This window comes from Toxorhynchites rutilus, chromosome 1 (assembly GCF_029784135.1).
Source record: "Toxorhynchites rutilus septentrionalis strain SRP chromosome 1, ASM2978413v1, whole genome shotgun sequence".
In the NCBI taxonomy this organism is placed as follows: Eukaryota; Metazoa; Arthropoda; class Insecta; order Diptera; family Culicidae; genus Toxorhynchites; species Toxorhynchites rutilus.
The window spans coordinates 80,741,403-80,759,651 of record NC_073744.1 but is presented as its reverse complement, the minus strand read 5'-3'; the positions used below and the strand labels follow the sequence as shown (position 1 = coordinate 80,759,651).

At 39.6% G+C, this 18,249-nt stretch overlaps 1 protein-coding gene across 1 annotated transcript in view; it reads right to left on the bottom strand.

Annotated features, from left to right (window-relative positions):
- Positions 1 to 18,249, bottom strand: part of LOC129761913 (elongation of very long chain fatty acids protein 7) — an 82,390-nt gene that overhangs the window by 43,561 nt on the left and 20,580 nt on the right. The window lies entirely within an intron of this gene.

Sequence of the window (18,249 nt, the reverse complement as noted above, 5' to 3'; positions counted from 1 at the left end):
CTAAACAACTCAGCCGAACGCAAAACGAAGCGTTTGTATGAACGTCAATAAAGCGACGCGTTATCAATGTTTAGAAGTAGTTCATGTGGAGTTTTGAGGCATATAAACGCAAGTGAACACTGTATCCTAGGGTGACAACTAGTCTTTCACAAGTTTTTTGAATTAGTTATGATTTACGTCAGTCACCAAGCCCAAATCCCAATATGTTCAAATATTGTCCGGATATTTTTTATTCCGTTTGTCTTTCAAAAATGTTTTTCAAAAATTTTTCAAAAAAAATCCCCTTATCAGAGCAATTTGAATCAATATCGACATCAGTTTCATCGCAACGCTTCGTTTTTCTTGGGGTTCAGTATGTTGGTCGGCCTTCATCGGTTTGGCGACGTCAACATATATCCGATGTGGTGGTTGTTGAATTATCTTTGTTTTTCAAATATGTGACACCAAAGAATCAATTACGTGGAACTGTTTCGGCTCGTTTAATTTAGTTTCACCCATATACGATGGCATTCATATATCAATTGAAAAATACAAGCATGTAAAGTAAACAAGTGGATATTGAACTAAAACCATCCGTAAAACCTCTAGAAATCTGCGCGCAGTTACCACTGTATTTTTTTTTTCATTTTCCCAGTGGATTCAGATTCAGAGTCTGTAAATAATATCTACTAATCCTCATCAATCTCTGCCACTCAATGTACATTGCACAGGGGTCATGGGGTACACTCCATCCATCGCAGCGGATTAACATGTGAACGAGTGGAGGCTCTCGACTAAAAGACTCCTGAAGTGCATCGTAAATGAATCTGCGTGGAAATGAGGACGACTGCGAGGAAATGAGGACGACTGATGAGCTATCTAGCAAATGGGTATCTTACTTGACGTGACTAATGAATACAAATCCAAAACTTCAATCCACACTTCTACTCCCCCTGCCCCCTTTATCCGCGTATAAAATCATATGTTTACGTCCGTATAAAGTGAAACGAAAACTTGATTTCTGATGCAAAAAAGTTGTTACACCATTAATGGACAGTTAATTGTTTACTCACCGTGAACTCAAACCAACGTACGTAGACAGTTATCAGGTATGCTATAAAGGTGATCGCGTTAGTATTGGTAAATAGAGTGGAAAATAGCGTGCAATTTGGGAGGAATTCTGAACAAAATTTTAGTTCACTTTGTCTATGAGTTCAATTTTGTGACAAAAAACATGCAGAAAACGGGTTTATATCAACACAATTCACAAAGTTTTCAGTGCTTCTGAACACAACACTGTACGATATTTTAAATGTGTGAGTAATTTTCGAGTACGATACAAAACAATCTAGCTCACCTGTAGTATATGTCAAACCACGTTGAACTTAAGCATCGATACATGCATTTGCGATACATGAGAGAGAGAAACGAATTGAATAGTCAAGTTTGATACATTTGCCAAACAGTAAAATGAAAGGTGCGTGATGGTCATCGGCAGGTAACAATGGAGATGGCGGCGTGATTACGTCAAGATACCCAGGAAGGTTGGTAAACACTAAATCCAGAAGTCTGGCATTTGTGTTGAGAAAACGATTAATCTGCCTTGAACCATACGCAAACATTGCTTTAATGAACTTTAGCTCAGTTTCACTAGGCGCGTTTGAAGGAATATGGCCGTTTATGTCCTCGTTGAGATGCCAGCGTATATAAGGCAGATTATAATCACCGACTGACAAGATTAGATCTGACTCCGAAAGACGATCAACTACGGTTTGCACTGCACTTGCATGAGCAGTATATAACTCGGTGGGATATAGATAGCAACGATGTAGAGGGAACGTAGCTGAGATTTTATCCGAACTGCGATTTGTTCAAGCTCTTCACTGTTAGCCATCGAAACAGACTCGCATTCTAGGGAGTTTTTTTTCCTTTCAATACGAGGCGTTTCAGTTCGCTCCAAATAAACTGGGTATTAGATCACTCGTGGGATGTACTCTAACAAATGGGGGGGGGGGAGAAGGGGGATTTGTTGGGAAAGGATTTTGATGCAGGGAAGGTATGTGGTAGAGGGAGTAGCTCGGTTCAGAAGGGATTGATAATAGGGAAGAGAACCACTTGCCTGCATGTGACGAATAGCGCTTTGTATTGTAAGGTTGGTAGCTGCAGTTTCAATCCACCAGCTTCTTTGTCACGCGCCAGTTGCTCCATTGGAAGTTGCGCCGGTATTCCGCGCCACAGGAAAGAGCCCATGATCGGCGCTCATTTCGCTGTGTGGATGCAAAACGTTGGCAGGATTGATGCCACAAACCATATCTTTGCGGTAATGAAGGTGTTCAGTAAAATAATTTTTTGTTGTAAATTATAAACGGGTGGAGGTATTATGACGAAGAGCAGCATCGACATCGGATCTTCTTGCCGAACCGAGCGTTCAATGCGGATGCGCTGCGAGAGGTTTTCGTCCACTAGTAACAGAGAGAAGGATCGCTCGGCAATTCGAGCTTATAAGCTTACGAAAGTTGTGTTTATTCCCAGATGCCGCATAGTTTGGTGAAGGTAAGAAATGGATACCCGATCTAACGCATGGTCGAGATCGTAGCTAATCAGCTTCACTTTTAGCTTGATCGCTTCCAGCTGTGCGATTCTATCTTTCGGAGATCCAAAGATCCAAAGATTGAGTGCTCGTCGTTAGAGCACTTTTGTGCATCGCTCAGTACTCGATGAGTCTGTATTACACGCTCGAGGCGAGACTTCAAGATTCTGCTCAAGATTTTAAAGTCCGCATTCAAAAGACTGATTGGTCGATATCCTCGTGTAGTGTTTTCTGCTCCTCTTATTCGTACTAACACGATTACATCGTTCGCAAACTCAGACGGCCTCTCCGATACTAGGGCCTTGTTTAACAAAAGGTTCAACTCTCGGTGGATGACGTCAAAAGTGCGTTGATAAAATTCGATGGGTAACCCATCACTACCCGCCGTCTTCTTCTTAGCTGATGTTCGAATTGATGACCAAATTTCTGCTGTTGTTATTTCAGCCATCAAGCATGAATTGGGCTTCGAATTCTTTCCGCATCCATCGTATTCTCCAGACCTGGCCACCAGCGACTATTTTCTGTTCGCAGACCTGAGGAGAATGCTCGCTGGCAAGAAATTTAAGCCCGATGATGAAGTGATTACCGAAACTGAGGTCTATTTTGGAAAAACCGAAAAAGAACTATAAAAATGGCACTGAAAAGTTGCAAGATCGCTATAATAGCTGTATCGTATGTATTTTTTGGTGATCATTTCTGTCTGTTGAATTTTTTTCAAGTACGATCTTTAGTGTTTTCCACTCGTAAACACCAAGAACCTGTTCGTAATTAAAGTTCTACTAGGACACACTCCAGACACATAATGAACAAGCAGTTGTTAACCACCAACTTCTTTTCTTTCACTCAACATTAATATTTTTTTGAATTTGTTGTGGAAAATTCTGAAAAAAATATCACAACGGTTCCCGTTCGTTTCGTTTCAAATCTAGCCCAAAAACACATGGGATACAATCTCCCCAGGAGCAAACAGAACCACTTAAGTGCACAAATGATTAAATCCAACGATAAATTTACCATAGTTTTGAAAACAAGTTATGATGGTGTCTTCTATCATTGTTTACGATAGAATGAATGTTTTTATCCGACAGCTATTGGCGAAGCGTAATAAATGTTCATTGCTCCAGAAATTATTTCAATCGCTACCCTCGTCAAATCGAGAAGTGTCACATTTTAAATCCAACTACCGTCAAAAGTACATCACTGGTGGATGAATTAGTATTCCACACATCCATCCGCCCATCCGCACCGGGTGGGCGCAATGAATATTCATTTTATGGTGCCAATTAATTTTATCCGATGTTCGTGAGTGTTTTACAACAGGTAGTTTGGTTTTTGTTTACACATGGATGTAAACAAACGGACGAAAAATTTTGGCCTCGATGATGGTGCACGACTACGAATCTGGAGGCGAGAAACACGCGTGAATTTGCGAAAATCGAGCACAAATTTTTGCTTTGCTTTGTTTTGACGTAGAACTACGTCTTTCAGGAAGGGTGCCAATCAGAAAACAGGTTACGTTTTTATGAAATAAAGTTAACGTTAATAACTATTTTCACTGTGAACGAATTCTCATGATTTGCATACCAATCGAAAAGTCTCTAAGATTTGTTTGATATGCTATACATTACAATCCACTAATCTCTAAACGGTTTGAATTCATGAAAATTCCTTTTTTCATATATTTGTTCTGCCGATTTGTGTGCTAACCCTAACCGTATTTCGAATGCTTATAACTCGAACATTTCTTAATAGATCTGAAAGATGTTTGCATCAATTCACAGTAAATATTTAACAATTGAATAACTGTAAAATGTCAAGCGTTATCTAAACGCCCTAATCGCCAAGTTTTCATTGGCCCGATTTACGGTTTGCTCAACACAGACTTCAAAATCGATGTACCTGTGGAAATCCGTTTTGCAAATATACATACAAGTCGGAGGTATTTTATTCTCACTGAGCTGTGTTTCCCTAACACGGACTTTAAAATTAATGCGTCTGGGGAATCCGCTTTGCAAATACATGCAAGGGGGTATTTTTTGGAGTTGAGTACTGTTTTACTCGCTTATCGTTGTCCAGATCGGAATATGTTTTCATAAAACGTACTTTTAAACTGAGAAGCCTGGGAAAATCGTCATTTCAGATAAAAGAGGTGAATGAACTTTCGCGGTTCGAGAACTACGTAAACATGAGATGTGCAATAATTTCAGAGGGAAATGTAAAATACAATGATCGTTTAACAATTCTTCCGTACACATAGTTTAGTTGTCCTAGGCATCATATCAAACGTAAAAGGACGTTCATCAAATTTACTTGTAACGAAGAACATAATATATTACAAAAATTTCGATGCATTCCAAAATTACATTCGAAGTGGTAAACAAGTGGATTGCATGATATAATTGCGTAGTTCTATTTTTTTTTATACATTTATTTATCAGGCTCACTAGCATTTTATCTGTAACAGAGCCGAGTTTTTATCGTGTACATGTACATATGTTTATGTTTCTATAAATTGTAAATTACACAGTAGAAGTAGTAGCCATTTAGGCGTTACGTTTTCTGTTCCATTACATTATGGTAAATTACACTGTAGTAGCCATTTAGGCGTAAGGATATTCTATCTGTTCTTCCATTGTTCAGCAGACCGGACAGCGGAGACAGTTGATATTGATCATTGTTGGGTTATATATAGAACAGCAGCCCGATGTTTCTTGCAGAGCAGAGCAGTTGTATGGATGAATCGATCTTTGTTCCACCGTGGATCGATCTCCATAGCTGATGATGGTTGCGTGGACGTAGTTATTCTATAACAACACAAAGATGGTCAATTGAGGGCCCTGAGTTTGAACTTACGATCGATCCCTTAGTAAGCGAACGCGTAACCAAGTGGCCACGAAGACCCCCATTGCGTAGTTCTATGTCGAAAATATGCGGTCGTGTCCTGGATACAACCCCTTACAATTTTTTTAACAACGAAACGCTACTGCAATTGCATCTCGCAATCGATCGATTTTATTTGTTTTTTCTCCTGTATTTCCTACTGCTCATTCAGAGAATTGAGCATCACAACAACGCAGATAAAAAAATACAACGTCATGAAAGTTCGCAGTGTTTATTTACAATCTTCAATTGAGTTTGCATCATCATCATCTCATTCTCGTAATTATTTTCGGGGTTCGCGAAATTTCTGAACCTTCTTATCCAAAACGAGACAAAAAGCAATTCTGCCCCCTGTCAGTTATTTACACGAGCTAACCTCTAACGCGGATTGTTTTTTTTTTTTGGTAGGAATTCTCCTTTGATATGCTCGTTTGGGACTGTGATGAGAAAATCTTGTAGCGCGCATAAATAATTCGGTTTTTGCTGCCGCAGAATATGTCAAATCAAATCGGCTTCTAAACAGTTCGAGAAATCCCCTTGCCTACATAAACACCAAACAAATTATCTGACATGATTGGTAAAACGGAATTGAAGCGCATTAAGAACAGTTTCTTTGTGCTTTTTTTGCTGTTCTCACAAATATCACTCAAACTGTATTTGTGGAATGAGCCGTGTCAAATCAATTAATTACGAAAAACAAGCTGAACGGAACATACCTTCCGAGAAGGAGAAGTGATCATGAGTTTGATAAAATCCTCATCTTCGTCGAAATCTTTTCAAGAAGTGATGTATTATATCATTACGTCTCTATCGTATGTATCACAGAAAAGTGATCAAACCGTGCTCGGTACTGACAGGTGGGCAATTTTTCGTTATTCTAGAAATATTCGTCCGAAATTAAATGTTAGTTTTGGATTTAATTTCCGATCATTCACGGATCCTTCCGGGATGGAAATTTTCATGAAATGTCTCATGGTTTTAATGGTGGGCCTGAGCAAACCCAAACCCTAATTCTAGTCGATAAGGTTTGGGTTTGCTCGGTTATCTGGACCAGAGAACGATCACATTAGTAGACTGTCATCGAGAATCTAGTAAAGCGGGAACTCTCTTGTAAATTACAAAAACGTAGTATAATAAGAGTGGGTGATTGTAGCGATATACTCCACAAAAAACTCTTCTTGCTAGAAAGCTCCTGGAAAATACCTATACTGTTCAACAGCAGGTCGATTCCAAACTTACTAAATATTTCTGAAGTCGCGATTGGAACTTCATTATGGATCCTCGGAAAGATTTGTGGAAGGCATGCCAAAGTGAATGCAAAATGCTGAGAAAACTATGGATAATTTTACTTACTAGTTATTGGAGTACTGGACTAAAATTTTTTCACAGTTAATTGCGGCTAGATGTTTAAATAATTATAGATTCACTGAAATTATGTCTATGTCATGAATGTCTCGTTTACGAATCATTTGGTTGCGAATACAGAAGCCTATCTTGAACCAACTTTATTGGACGAGCAGCTCCAACACTCACCATCTTGCGAATGTTACTCTCGGTTGCGTCCCGTAGCCAATTAAAACCCTGCAGCATCATGCAATCGCTTATTTCGAATTAAGTAAGTAAGTAAGTTCTCAAGGCTACCGCAGGAAGGTTGCGCCAGGTACGCAGCCGATGTCAGAAGGGCCATTAATGGTGGCTCGCCGCAAACAAGACAACGGGGGAGGGAGGGTTCGATTGATTTTCGATGACGAACTGACCTACACTGTGAATGGGTTGTTTTGCTGCCATGATGGGTCGTAAAATGCTGCTCAATCGGGGCAGCAATGTGTATCTAATCGGACCCGCTAGCGACGGACGGGAATGGTACGATACTTAGTCGTGAGTGAGAGAGAGAATTTTGCACCTTGAGTAGAGTTGTAAAAATAATGAAAACGTTGGCTGCTCTTCTGGGTGGCGAAATATTATGACACTTCATTATTTCGTTGTGCGAGAAAATGAAGTGGAAGCATTTTTTAAACGGATTGCAGCGATCGTGACATGATGATTTTGCATGATCGATAAAAAATATTTCCAGTAGTTCTAGTTGCCGGGTGGACAGTAGCATCAGTTCGAATCACATAAACCGTAGTAAAAGGTTCAAACGGTGGAGTCAATTTAAACTATCTAGTAAAATTGCTTTTTTGAAGTAACGCAGTGGATTGATAGCCATTGAGTCTTCACTATGTCTGAACCAGGGAAATAAATTATGTTTAACTGTGTAACTCAATTTGAGCGGTGACGTACAAATACCGATAATGCTAAACGTTCTAATCGCTGTTGTGCCAATAACACAAAAACACTCCACAAAATATTTCTAACGCGCAACAGAACTTGCGCGAGAATGCTGACGTCTCCAAGAGAATACCAAAATATATCAGAAGATAGAATGTTTACAATATTGAACGTAAATTTGAGCATGCATTAGTAGTTTTCAATGTGGATTCCAAATTCGCTAGCAACCAAACAAACTAACACCTCATGGATGACTCAGAGTGCCATCTGGAGCTATTCAGGTGATTCAAGATTCACTAACACACACCTGAATCTGTTTACCGGTAGCCATTCAACCAGCCGTTTCACCTAGATGATGTACCGTGTCAGTAGTAAATGAAAAGTCATCCACCGTATTCTTCTGACTATTGGTTCCAGGGTTGCCAACTAAAATTTTCAAAAAATCATGTAAATCAGGATAACTCATGTTGGGTTGTCTGAAAAGTTCGTGCCGATTGTTGAAAAATAAGCAAACATACGTTTATTCAATTTAATATTTACAGTTTTGTTCAATATTTCGTAATCTTCACGCAGGCGGGTGTCATTGATGACACCCCCCCCCCCCCCAAATAACATTTGTTACTTTTCGTGTTAACGAAAAAAAAAATTAATGAATAAAAAAACATTTTTATTATTATATTTAATAAAACCAACAGCAGATCACAATATATCCACGCGTCGCGACTTAACAACAGCAAATTGTCTGATCACATCATCGTAGTCGATAGAGTTAGCACGTTCACTTGCTATTGACAACAATGCCAATTTATTTAGTCGTGCCTGTCCCATCGTTGAACGTAAATATTTTTTTTATCAATTTTAACTTTGAAAAGCTTCGTTCACAAGATGCCACAGAAACAGCTTCAAGCTGACTGTAAGATTTGGCAGCGTTTCTTGGAAGTCCCACTTCACGATGAACCGTAACACATCCAATGCAGTCCAATGATTGGCATCGTCAAGCTTTATTTCAGTGGCCTTCAAATGACTACGAAATCTTGGAATCTCTAGCAAGAGCTCGATTTCCGAAACATCGTCGTGGAATTTTACCAGTTCTGAAATTGACGTTGCCAGTTCGCTGATAATGCTGATAACATGTTCCGAGCTTAGATTGCTTCAAATATTTCGGCTACTTCTTTGCATGATTTCGATCTCTCTCGTAATTCCCGATGAAAACGTTCAATGCATTCCAACATTCCCGCTTTATTTTCCTCCTCCATTGTTAGCCCGGGTCCGGAAGATCTTACGCCTTGCTTGCTTATTTTATGTCGAATTCTTCTATCAGTATCAAATCCGTAATCGTGAGATTTTAATAATGCCCTCTGAATCGCCCTTTCGGCTAGATTGTTCCTTTCATCTTGAAGAAAAATTTCCAGTGCACTTAATCTGGTCACGACGTTATTGTATATAGAATTAGTATTTGGTTTAGTTGAAATTTAGAATGTGTTCAAACATCTATCAAATGAGTATATTGTATATACATTTTAGATAACTTCATTTATTCGTGTATTCAGCATTCGACGAGATAAACATACTGCTATCAATGTATTTGGTTAGAATAAACTCTTCTGACTTCGACTCCCAAACGTGACACACCTGTTTTACTTTTGCTCCGGATTCGATCTCAAATTTAAAAACAATTAGTTTCCCTCGGTAAACCGGGATTGTTTAGACGTTATCCAGAGATAATCCTTTGGTTTGCAGATAGTTCTGCGCAAGATCTACTTCACGTAGTACATCACACCAGAAATAGACCCATTTCAGCGTGACGTGACAACGGTTTGACTCACTAAAAACAGTTTTTTTTTCGTTTTTATGTATAAATCACACGATTTCCGAATGGTAAACGATTTTAAAGTGAAGTTGAGAAAATTTCCTACAAGAATCTTTAGTTGGATGATATTTTGCAGTTAGATTCGCTTGTTGCCAGCCCAATACTTTTGTGACGTGACAACACCTGTCTTTTTGCGGGTTCCGACTTTTGAACATTAATGTTGTATTTTCAGTTTCGTTTCAAAACATACAAAAAAAACTTTGTTCTATGATTTGTCAATGAAAGATAAACGTAGATTCCTGTATACTCAGTTTTTCAAAAAACGCGCGAGAACATGTATTCTGACGGCATGCATTCTGTGACGTGACAACGCGCTCAGTGTGAATAAACATTCTCTACGAAGCGTTGTCACGTCACACAATTAATGAGTTGTATTATATAAGAATTCCACCGTATTGTAGCAAGCGATATACTATTTTTATGTTTTTTTATTACTCTGAATACTTCTTACTTTCCTCTGAGATCTCTCCTTCCCCTTCCAAAAGTCCATCCTATAGGGGAAGGTGGTCCTAACGCAACCGGTGGTCCTGAATCTACCATCCTTTGTATCTCAGGAACGGTGCTTGCTACTGAATTTTCAATAGTGTCAAATGAAAGGTGTCATAACGCTGACATTTTGATAATATGGTAGCTTTTTTCTGACTCTCTTCATGCTAGCATTTTAGCGCCATTTTGCGTTTTAATTCCTTCAAAAACAGAGAAGAAATATATTCGACCTGTGTGCAAAATGAGTTCTATGTTCTTTTGGATTGCGAAACATTGCGAAACAAGGCTTTTTTGATTGTTTATGGTATGTTCATCAAAATAAGCTATATAAATTGAATCTACCGTTACCTTGAATACACGGAAATTTGGAAGAAGTCGGGGTGGTCCTAAACCGACCTCCAGTTTTTATATCGTGATTGTTTAACACGTTCACTCTGGCGCTTGCCATCAATGACTAGCACAATTCTGGTTCATCGGGTGGCGCTCACTACAGGGGAACGCATTTGATTTTACTGTCAGAAGCTTTTGATAAACTCTTTGTATGCATCCGCGCACATACCTATGCAAGGGCGTTTATGTTTGCGTGTTGGAGATGACTTTGACTTTGACGTTGCTTTTGATCGTTGATCGTTGATGTTTGCGTGAGCATTTGTATGTGTACTTCCTTTGTATAACTCCACACACGTCGCTCTAAGGCTATGTTCTTTCCATTTAAACATTATCTCCCTCTCACTTAAATCCTATCTCTCGCTATCAAACTTTTTTTTATTCCTCTTTGCGCACCCATATGCCAACATTACCATTCTCGATCATATTGTGGGATTTCATGCCATTCCCGGTCTTTTAATTTGCGTTTTTAACGAACCGGGAGTCGCCATCCTCGATTTCGGCATCGGAATACGAAATTCGACTTCCGCTGGTAAGCCCATTATGTATGGGGTTTTCATATTTATTAGCATTCAATACTACCATCAGCAAACCGGAAGTTGAAATAAGATTATATCTTATATTATGGAATCTACGTTCATATATTGTTGATAAAACATAGGAGAAAGATAATTTGTATGTTTTGAAACGGAACTGTAATTAATTAAACTAATCATTAATGTTCAACAGTCCGAAACAGCAAAAAGTCAGGTGTTGCCACGTCACAAAAGTATTTGACTGACAACAAGCCAATCTAACTATAAAATATTCTCCAACTGATGATTCTTGTTGGAAATTTTCTTTATTTTACTATAACATCGTTTGATTTTGTGTGCTTTATTCACGAAAGCGCAAAAAAGAGTTTGTAGTGAGTCAAAATATTGTTACGTCACACTGGAATGGATCGTATATTTTTCGTGACGTGACAACAACTTCTGGAGACAGTTGATACTCCTCTATTTGTGGACCGATCTCAACCAAATTTGGTGGGTTGTTGACCTTCATTGTTTGCTCAGAGAAACCCAAGTATAAAAACGTTTGAACCTATGTTAACTAAACCATCTGATAAACTAAAAAAAAGATCTTTTTTTGTGACGTGACAATGCTTGTTTCTCATGAATTACAAAATGAAACGTGGGTCTACCCATGGCTCTTCGAACAAGCAGTTAATCACCCATTCAAGGGTATATAGACATTGAAGTTTGGTTAAGTATGTGCAGAGATATCTCAAGAAACATAAAAATAGTTATATAGTTTTTTAAACTCGCCTCTCTGAAAGGTTGGTGCACAAAAATTGAATTTGTTGAAAAAAAATTATGATATAACTAGTGCTTATTCGAATAACGTTATCAATTTTCTCCCAACACTAGATTTGAAATTTGGTTCTCTGGTGCATAACCTCATGGAATGGGTCAATACAGATAACACAGAAATGTGAAATTACAAACTGCTGGTAGAAGGGACCGTGCACTTTATCTAGTACTCAAGCTCTCGCCAGGCTCGTACAAAACTTCAATGGCTGTGATCAGCCCATCGTAGTTTGCATAGATTGGTTTCATAGCACTCCATCGTGTTTGCGATAACTTTTTTACTGTCACACCAGTGTGACTCAGTAGCACATCCCAGCGATGAGTTGTAACTGCGAAAAACGTGTAAACAGCTTTAATAGTTCCAAAAATGTCACGCACTGTGGATTCTCAGCAAAGTCATGTTGTCTACACAAATTCAAGGAGTGATTTACACATCCGATGAATACGGTGAATACGATGAATACGATGATTTTTTTGTTTTGCTTCCTCAATAAAACCTGAACTCCTCCATTCGATCCTGACATAGTTGGAGAGTTGTCGTAAGATTTTTTTTTTTTATTATCTGTATTATAGTGACTTTCAACTCATTTGGCTGGTTCGTCACTTTTACTTCCATTTTTTGGAAGAATGTCGGGAGTGAGAATTGAACTCGTGACCTTTAGCGTGAGAGGCATGGATGTTACCACTACGCCAGATCGCCTCCTGTCGTAAGATTGTGAACGGCACTTCATGAAATCTAAACCGTCTAACTCCAGTTAGAGAAGGATGTCGTTACTTAAATCAACAGCCTTTTTCCTATCCAAAGCGAAAAAACCCAGGAAGGATTCTTTTAAATGGACTTCTCCAATTTCAATCTTGACGTATCGAATAATCTCAGACATTTGATCACCGTGCATCAGGAGTGCTGTCGAACATAATCCCATAATGTTTCGATGATTTAACATCCGAAATTATTTTCTCCTTTACATGGCCCGACAGTATCTCAATGGACTCGTTTTGTATCTCTGGAGACAGATACGATACTTGTTTTCGACCGCAATGCTTCAATTTCATTATATGTTCCTTTAGAACTGGGTCGTACTTAGAAAACAGTTTCACTAAAGGGTGTGTCACATCAAATTGCATCACGGAAAAAACGCTGTAGAAATTCGCCCAGTAGACCGATCCTTTTGAAAATTTTAGACAGTAAAATAAAAACTATTAAACAACTTTTGGCATTTTCTTTTTATTCATACTTCGAGCCCAAGCCCGTATGCTCGCACCTTCCTCTTTACCCCGTCCATAAGGTTCTGTACAACGTCAGGTTGTAGTTTTTTTTGAACAGAAATCCATTTTCTCTTGAAGTCCGCCTCCGATTTGACAACTTTTGGGTTCTTCCGGAGGGCCTGCTTCATAATCGCCCAATATTTCTCTATTGGGCGAAGCTCCGGCGCGTTGGTCGGGTTCATTTCCTTTGGCACGAAGGTGATTCCGTTGGCTTCGTACCACTCCAACACGTCCTTTGAATAGTGGCACGAAGCGAGATCCGACCAGAAGATGGTCGGGCCCTCGTGCTGCTTCAATAGTAGTAGTAAGCGCTTCTGTAGGCACTCCTTAAGGTAAACCTGCCCGTTTACCGTGCCGGTCATCACGAAGCGGGCGCTCCGCTTTCCGCAAGAGCAGATCGCTTGCCACACCATGTACTTTTTGGCAAACTTGGATAGTTTCTGCTTGCGAATCTTCTCCGGAACGCTGAATTTGTCCTCTGCGGAGAAGAACAACAGGCCCGGCAGCTGACGAAAGTCCGCTTTGACGTAGGTTTCGTCGTCCATTACCAGGCAATGCGGCTTCGTCAGCATTTCGGTGTACAGCATCCGGGCTCGCGTCTTCCCCGCCATGTTTTGCCTTTCGTCGCGGTTAGGAGCCTTCTGAACCTTGTATATACGCAGGCCCTCCCGCTGCTTGGTCCGCTAGACGAATGAACTTGACAAATTCAGCTTATTGGCGACATCCCGGACCGAACTTCTCGGATCACTTCTAAACTGCTTAACTATGCGCCTGTGATCTTTTTCACTGATGGACCATCCATTTTTGCCGTTCTTCACCTTCCGGTCGATGGTTAGGTTCTCGAAGTATCGTTTTAGTACTCTGCTGACCGTGGATTGGACGATTCCCAGCATCTTACCGATGTTCCGATGTGACAACTCCGGATTCTCGAAATGAGTGCACAGGATCAATTCACGGCGCTCTTTTTCGTTCGACGACATTTTTCCAAATTTACGAAAAATTGACAGTGAAGCATGGCCAACGTGATCTATACACTCTTATCTGATTATAAGCGAAAGCTGAAGATATAATTCCTAAAAATTAAATTTCTACAGCGTTTTTTCCGTGATGCAATTTGATGTGACACACCCTTTAGTTCCAGAAAATTTCCCCTGTTTAACGAAAATTCATCTTCCTTGTGTCCTCGAAAAGCAAGGTTTTGCTTTGCCAGAAACAATGTCATGTCGAATAATCGATGCAACATATCATACCATTTCTTTGATTCCCTCTCCCGCTGATCGATCATATGTTGGTCGATGTTGGAATCGAGTTTAAGACTTGTCACCATAGTTTTCCATTTGTCTAAACATCGGATATGCTTTCCGGATCTATCGTGCGTTTGCACTTTTGGATTAAATTTCCACCAACAATCGAAACCTGTCTAGAATTTCGAAGTTGTTTCCGTTACTTGAACAGTAAATAGCCTAAAGCAAAAACAACATAATTTTTGACATATTGGGGAATACATCATTCAAGAATTGTAGGATTCTGTCACCATCAGGAGTTACAAAGAAAAACCAATCCCCCGTTAATTGGCGTGCTCTCCAGATCTGGATGACGAAGAAAATGATCCATTTTTGTTCTGCAAATTTTCACTTCCCCTTTTGATAATGTCTATTCTCATATAATCTGGAACAGGTAATTTCCAATAGGAAATATCATGAAAATAATTTGATTTTTCGGTCACACGTTTGTCAATTCCATCTTCGTCGCTTTCGGTTTCAGAGCTCTCTGATTTCTCGTGTATGTTCTATTTCCCTTCTCGTACATCGTTTTTTGCTGCAAGGTCTCTCGGCGTTGACGGCTCTGATTCGAATGAGACATTTTGTGCAAATAGTTCAGGTGAATCGGATCCCTGACCATCGTTATTCTTAACCCTCCTGTACTCGCGTGCAAAATCGTAACACGTATACTCGCGCACGGTGTCACAGACCGAAAATTGAACTTTTCTGTAATGTTGCCATTGTGTATTTTTCAGCCTTTATCGGCATTTATTTGAAGAAGAGGGTATGATTGAATGAAAGAACTCCAAAAAATATGTTTTCTTCGTCTTTATTATGTTTTAATAGTCATCTAATTCAGCCTCCTCAAAATAGAGTAATTTTTGATACTCCGACACAAGTAACGAAATTCGGAGTTTTCACTGTTATTGATTAAAAGTATGCAACTGAATATTATTCATGGAAGTATAAAGAGCTATAAAATAACATAAAAAGGTATTAATCGATTGTGGTTTCATTGGATTAAGAATCAGAACATAGCATAACTGCATGCTCGAAACAAACATATTTTTCACATTTCATGCAGTTGTTGCGTGTTTTTCGGGTCTTTTATCGAAGAGAAGAATGTGTAGCAACCTTCTAGATAATTACCAGGTGATAAATGTTCTGGAATATAAAGTTTGCATATTTCTAATATTCTTTGTCTCTGTTTCTTGGTAAACTAAGAACTAATGCCTTTTTTTAGATGGGGCATTAAAAGATGATATAAAAGAACTTCTAGGAACATCTTTTCCTTTTTCTTGTTTTCTTGTCGATATTGTCCATAGTAAAAAAATATCCTCGAAACTGTAACTGTTAAAAATTACCATAAGCTACCGATTAGATGATAATTTACTGTTTACAATTCTTCCACAAGTGAAATTCTTTCACAAGTGTGTATATGTATGACCATTATATTTAGCGAATAACTATACGAAAATCAAACATTTATATTTTGCTTTTGAACGTATGAATCTAACGACGAATATATCGACGAATAGTTAATATATGGATCCGTTCAATCCAGTTACAAAAGGGACTGATATCAAATAAGCATAGTCCGGTAATGATCTTATGCATTATATTCAACAAATATTCCACGCCACTAACATTTAATTTATACATTTCATTCAACAATATTTTAGAATATGAAGAAAGGCACTTGTCCAAAAAAGTTACTCCTATACTCGCGTCGGTGTGTCAGACCGAAAGTGTTAAAAAAGTGGCACATGTCCGCTTTGTACCAACACATGCGATACGCTAAACGATGACGAACGACGAATAACGAAGCTAGAGAGAATCGCAAAGTCGTAGTGTTGATGTTTTCTGAGAAATGAACGAATTGTTGATTTCTCGGTCTGACAGACCAATGCGCGAGTATAGGAGCGTTAAGCGCGGTAGTGGCCTGGAAAATATTCCGGCTGGAGTTTGAGGACTTTTGACTTTCGGTTAGCACATGGTGAGCACTCATCACGTTCTCTAGACGCTGCTTAAGAATGCGTGAGAGGATTTTATAGTCGAAGTTTAGTAACGATATCGGTCTATACGAGTGCGCTGTTTGACCATTTCCATTTTTCTTCACGAGGACGATCACACCATCAACAAATTCGACCGGGAAGTTTCCCGACAAGGCTTCGTTTATAACGAGAGTTAGTTCTCTCCAGATGATATCAAATGTTTTAAGGTAGAATTCTCGTGGCAAAGAGTCACTGCCGGGTGACTTGTTCGGATTGCTTGTCTTGATGGCTGTGATAATATCGGACGGAGTTATTTCATCCATGCAAGATTCTCTCGCACTCAAATGTGTTCGTTGTGTCTCTTTCTGTCTGATCCGCAGCGTACAGCGATTTGTAGTAGTCAAACATGTACTGTTCTATCGCAGCAGGTTCGTCGATGAGTTGGTCGTCGTCGTCACGTAACTGTGTGATGGATGTTTTTTTCCTTCGCCGGTCGCCCAATTGGAACATTGATATAGGCTCACCCGAGATGTATGATTCGTTTATACGGATAAATGATTGCGTAAAGTTGCGCTGAAGAGTCAACATTTTCGCTGCAATGTAAGCATTGCAGGATTGTGGTAGTAGCCATCGTACGCTAGCCGTAGTTATGTGTACAGACGTTGATGTTGATGATTGAAGCGTCGAAAGCGTCCTTCGACTTCCAACGGAAAAATGATTTTATTTTAGGTTTAGCGTACGACAGCCACCACTGAATCCACAATGGGTAATGTCTACGCCGGCGGGTCCAGTATTGCCAGCGCACGTGGAACTCGTGGATGTTATCTGGTGATAATAGGTGAGGACGGAGATACCAAAAGCCACGACCAGGTTCGCGACCTGATTGCGGGAGGCAGACTCGCGCCGTAACGGCTTTGTGATCAGTAAAGGAGCAAACGTGGGTGTTGGTTGTTCTCAACATGCTCTTTAGTCCACGGCTTACGTACATACTATCAAGACGTGAAGATGAATTTTGTGTAATATATGTATGACCGGGCACATTCGGGCAGAGGTGTTCCCAAACATCGTGGTGCTGCAGTTGTTGCACGGATGATAGAAGAACGGGGCTGGGATTGTGTCCAGTCGCATCATGCTGCCTTAACACACAGTTGAAATCACCTGCTATCAATATGTGTTCTGTGTTATGACGGAGATAGTAAGCCAGAGTGTTAGTGAAGAAGCGCTCTCTCTCCGCTCTGAGGTTCGCTCTGAGGTAGCGTAAACACTGAAAATAGTCGTATTTTGCACCCGTAGCGCAATCAATCGCCCGTCTAAGCTTTTCTCGACATTTGAGAAACGCTTAGACCGTTCCTCTGCGTGAGTGATCCACGTTGCAAACGACGTTATAACCAGGCAAGAGAAGTTGTTCGTTCTCTACCTCTTGCAAAAGTGCGATGTCGATGTCCAAATTTCGTAGAAAAGTCCGTAGTGCATTGAGTTTTGTCGAGTTGGTGATGGTGTTGATGTTGATCGTGGTAATGTTATAGTTCGTGAGAGACATTATATTTCGCTGTCCATCTCCTCGCCCATATCGTCAGCATAGTTCTGTCGTTGCTTCTTGCCTGGAGGACGACTAGTGATGTCTAAATTTTTCATTTATTCGGTTATCGATTAATCGTTGGGGAATTTTTCAATACTCGATTCATTCGAATAATTGTTTTTCAATATTCGATTAATCGAGCGAATATTTATTTTTGTAATAATCACGTATCACGTTGTCATTCTGGTCGCGTGGTCTATCGGGTTGCCGATGTTAGAAGGATGGATAAGAAATTGTTTCGATTAAAAAAATTATAGCCCTAAAAATGCATCAACCTTGAGAAAAATTCCTTTTTTTTATTAATCGCGATTACAGTGGCTATGATTCGATGTATTC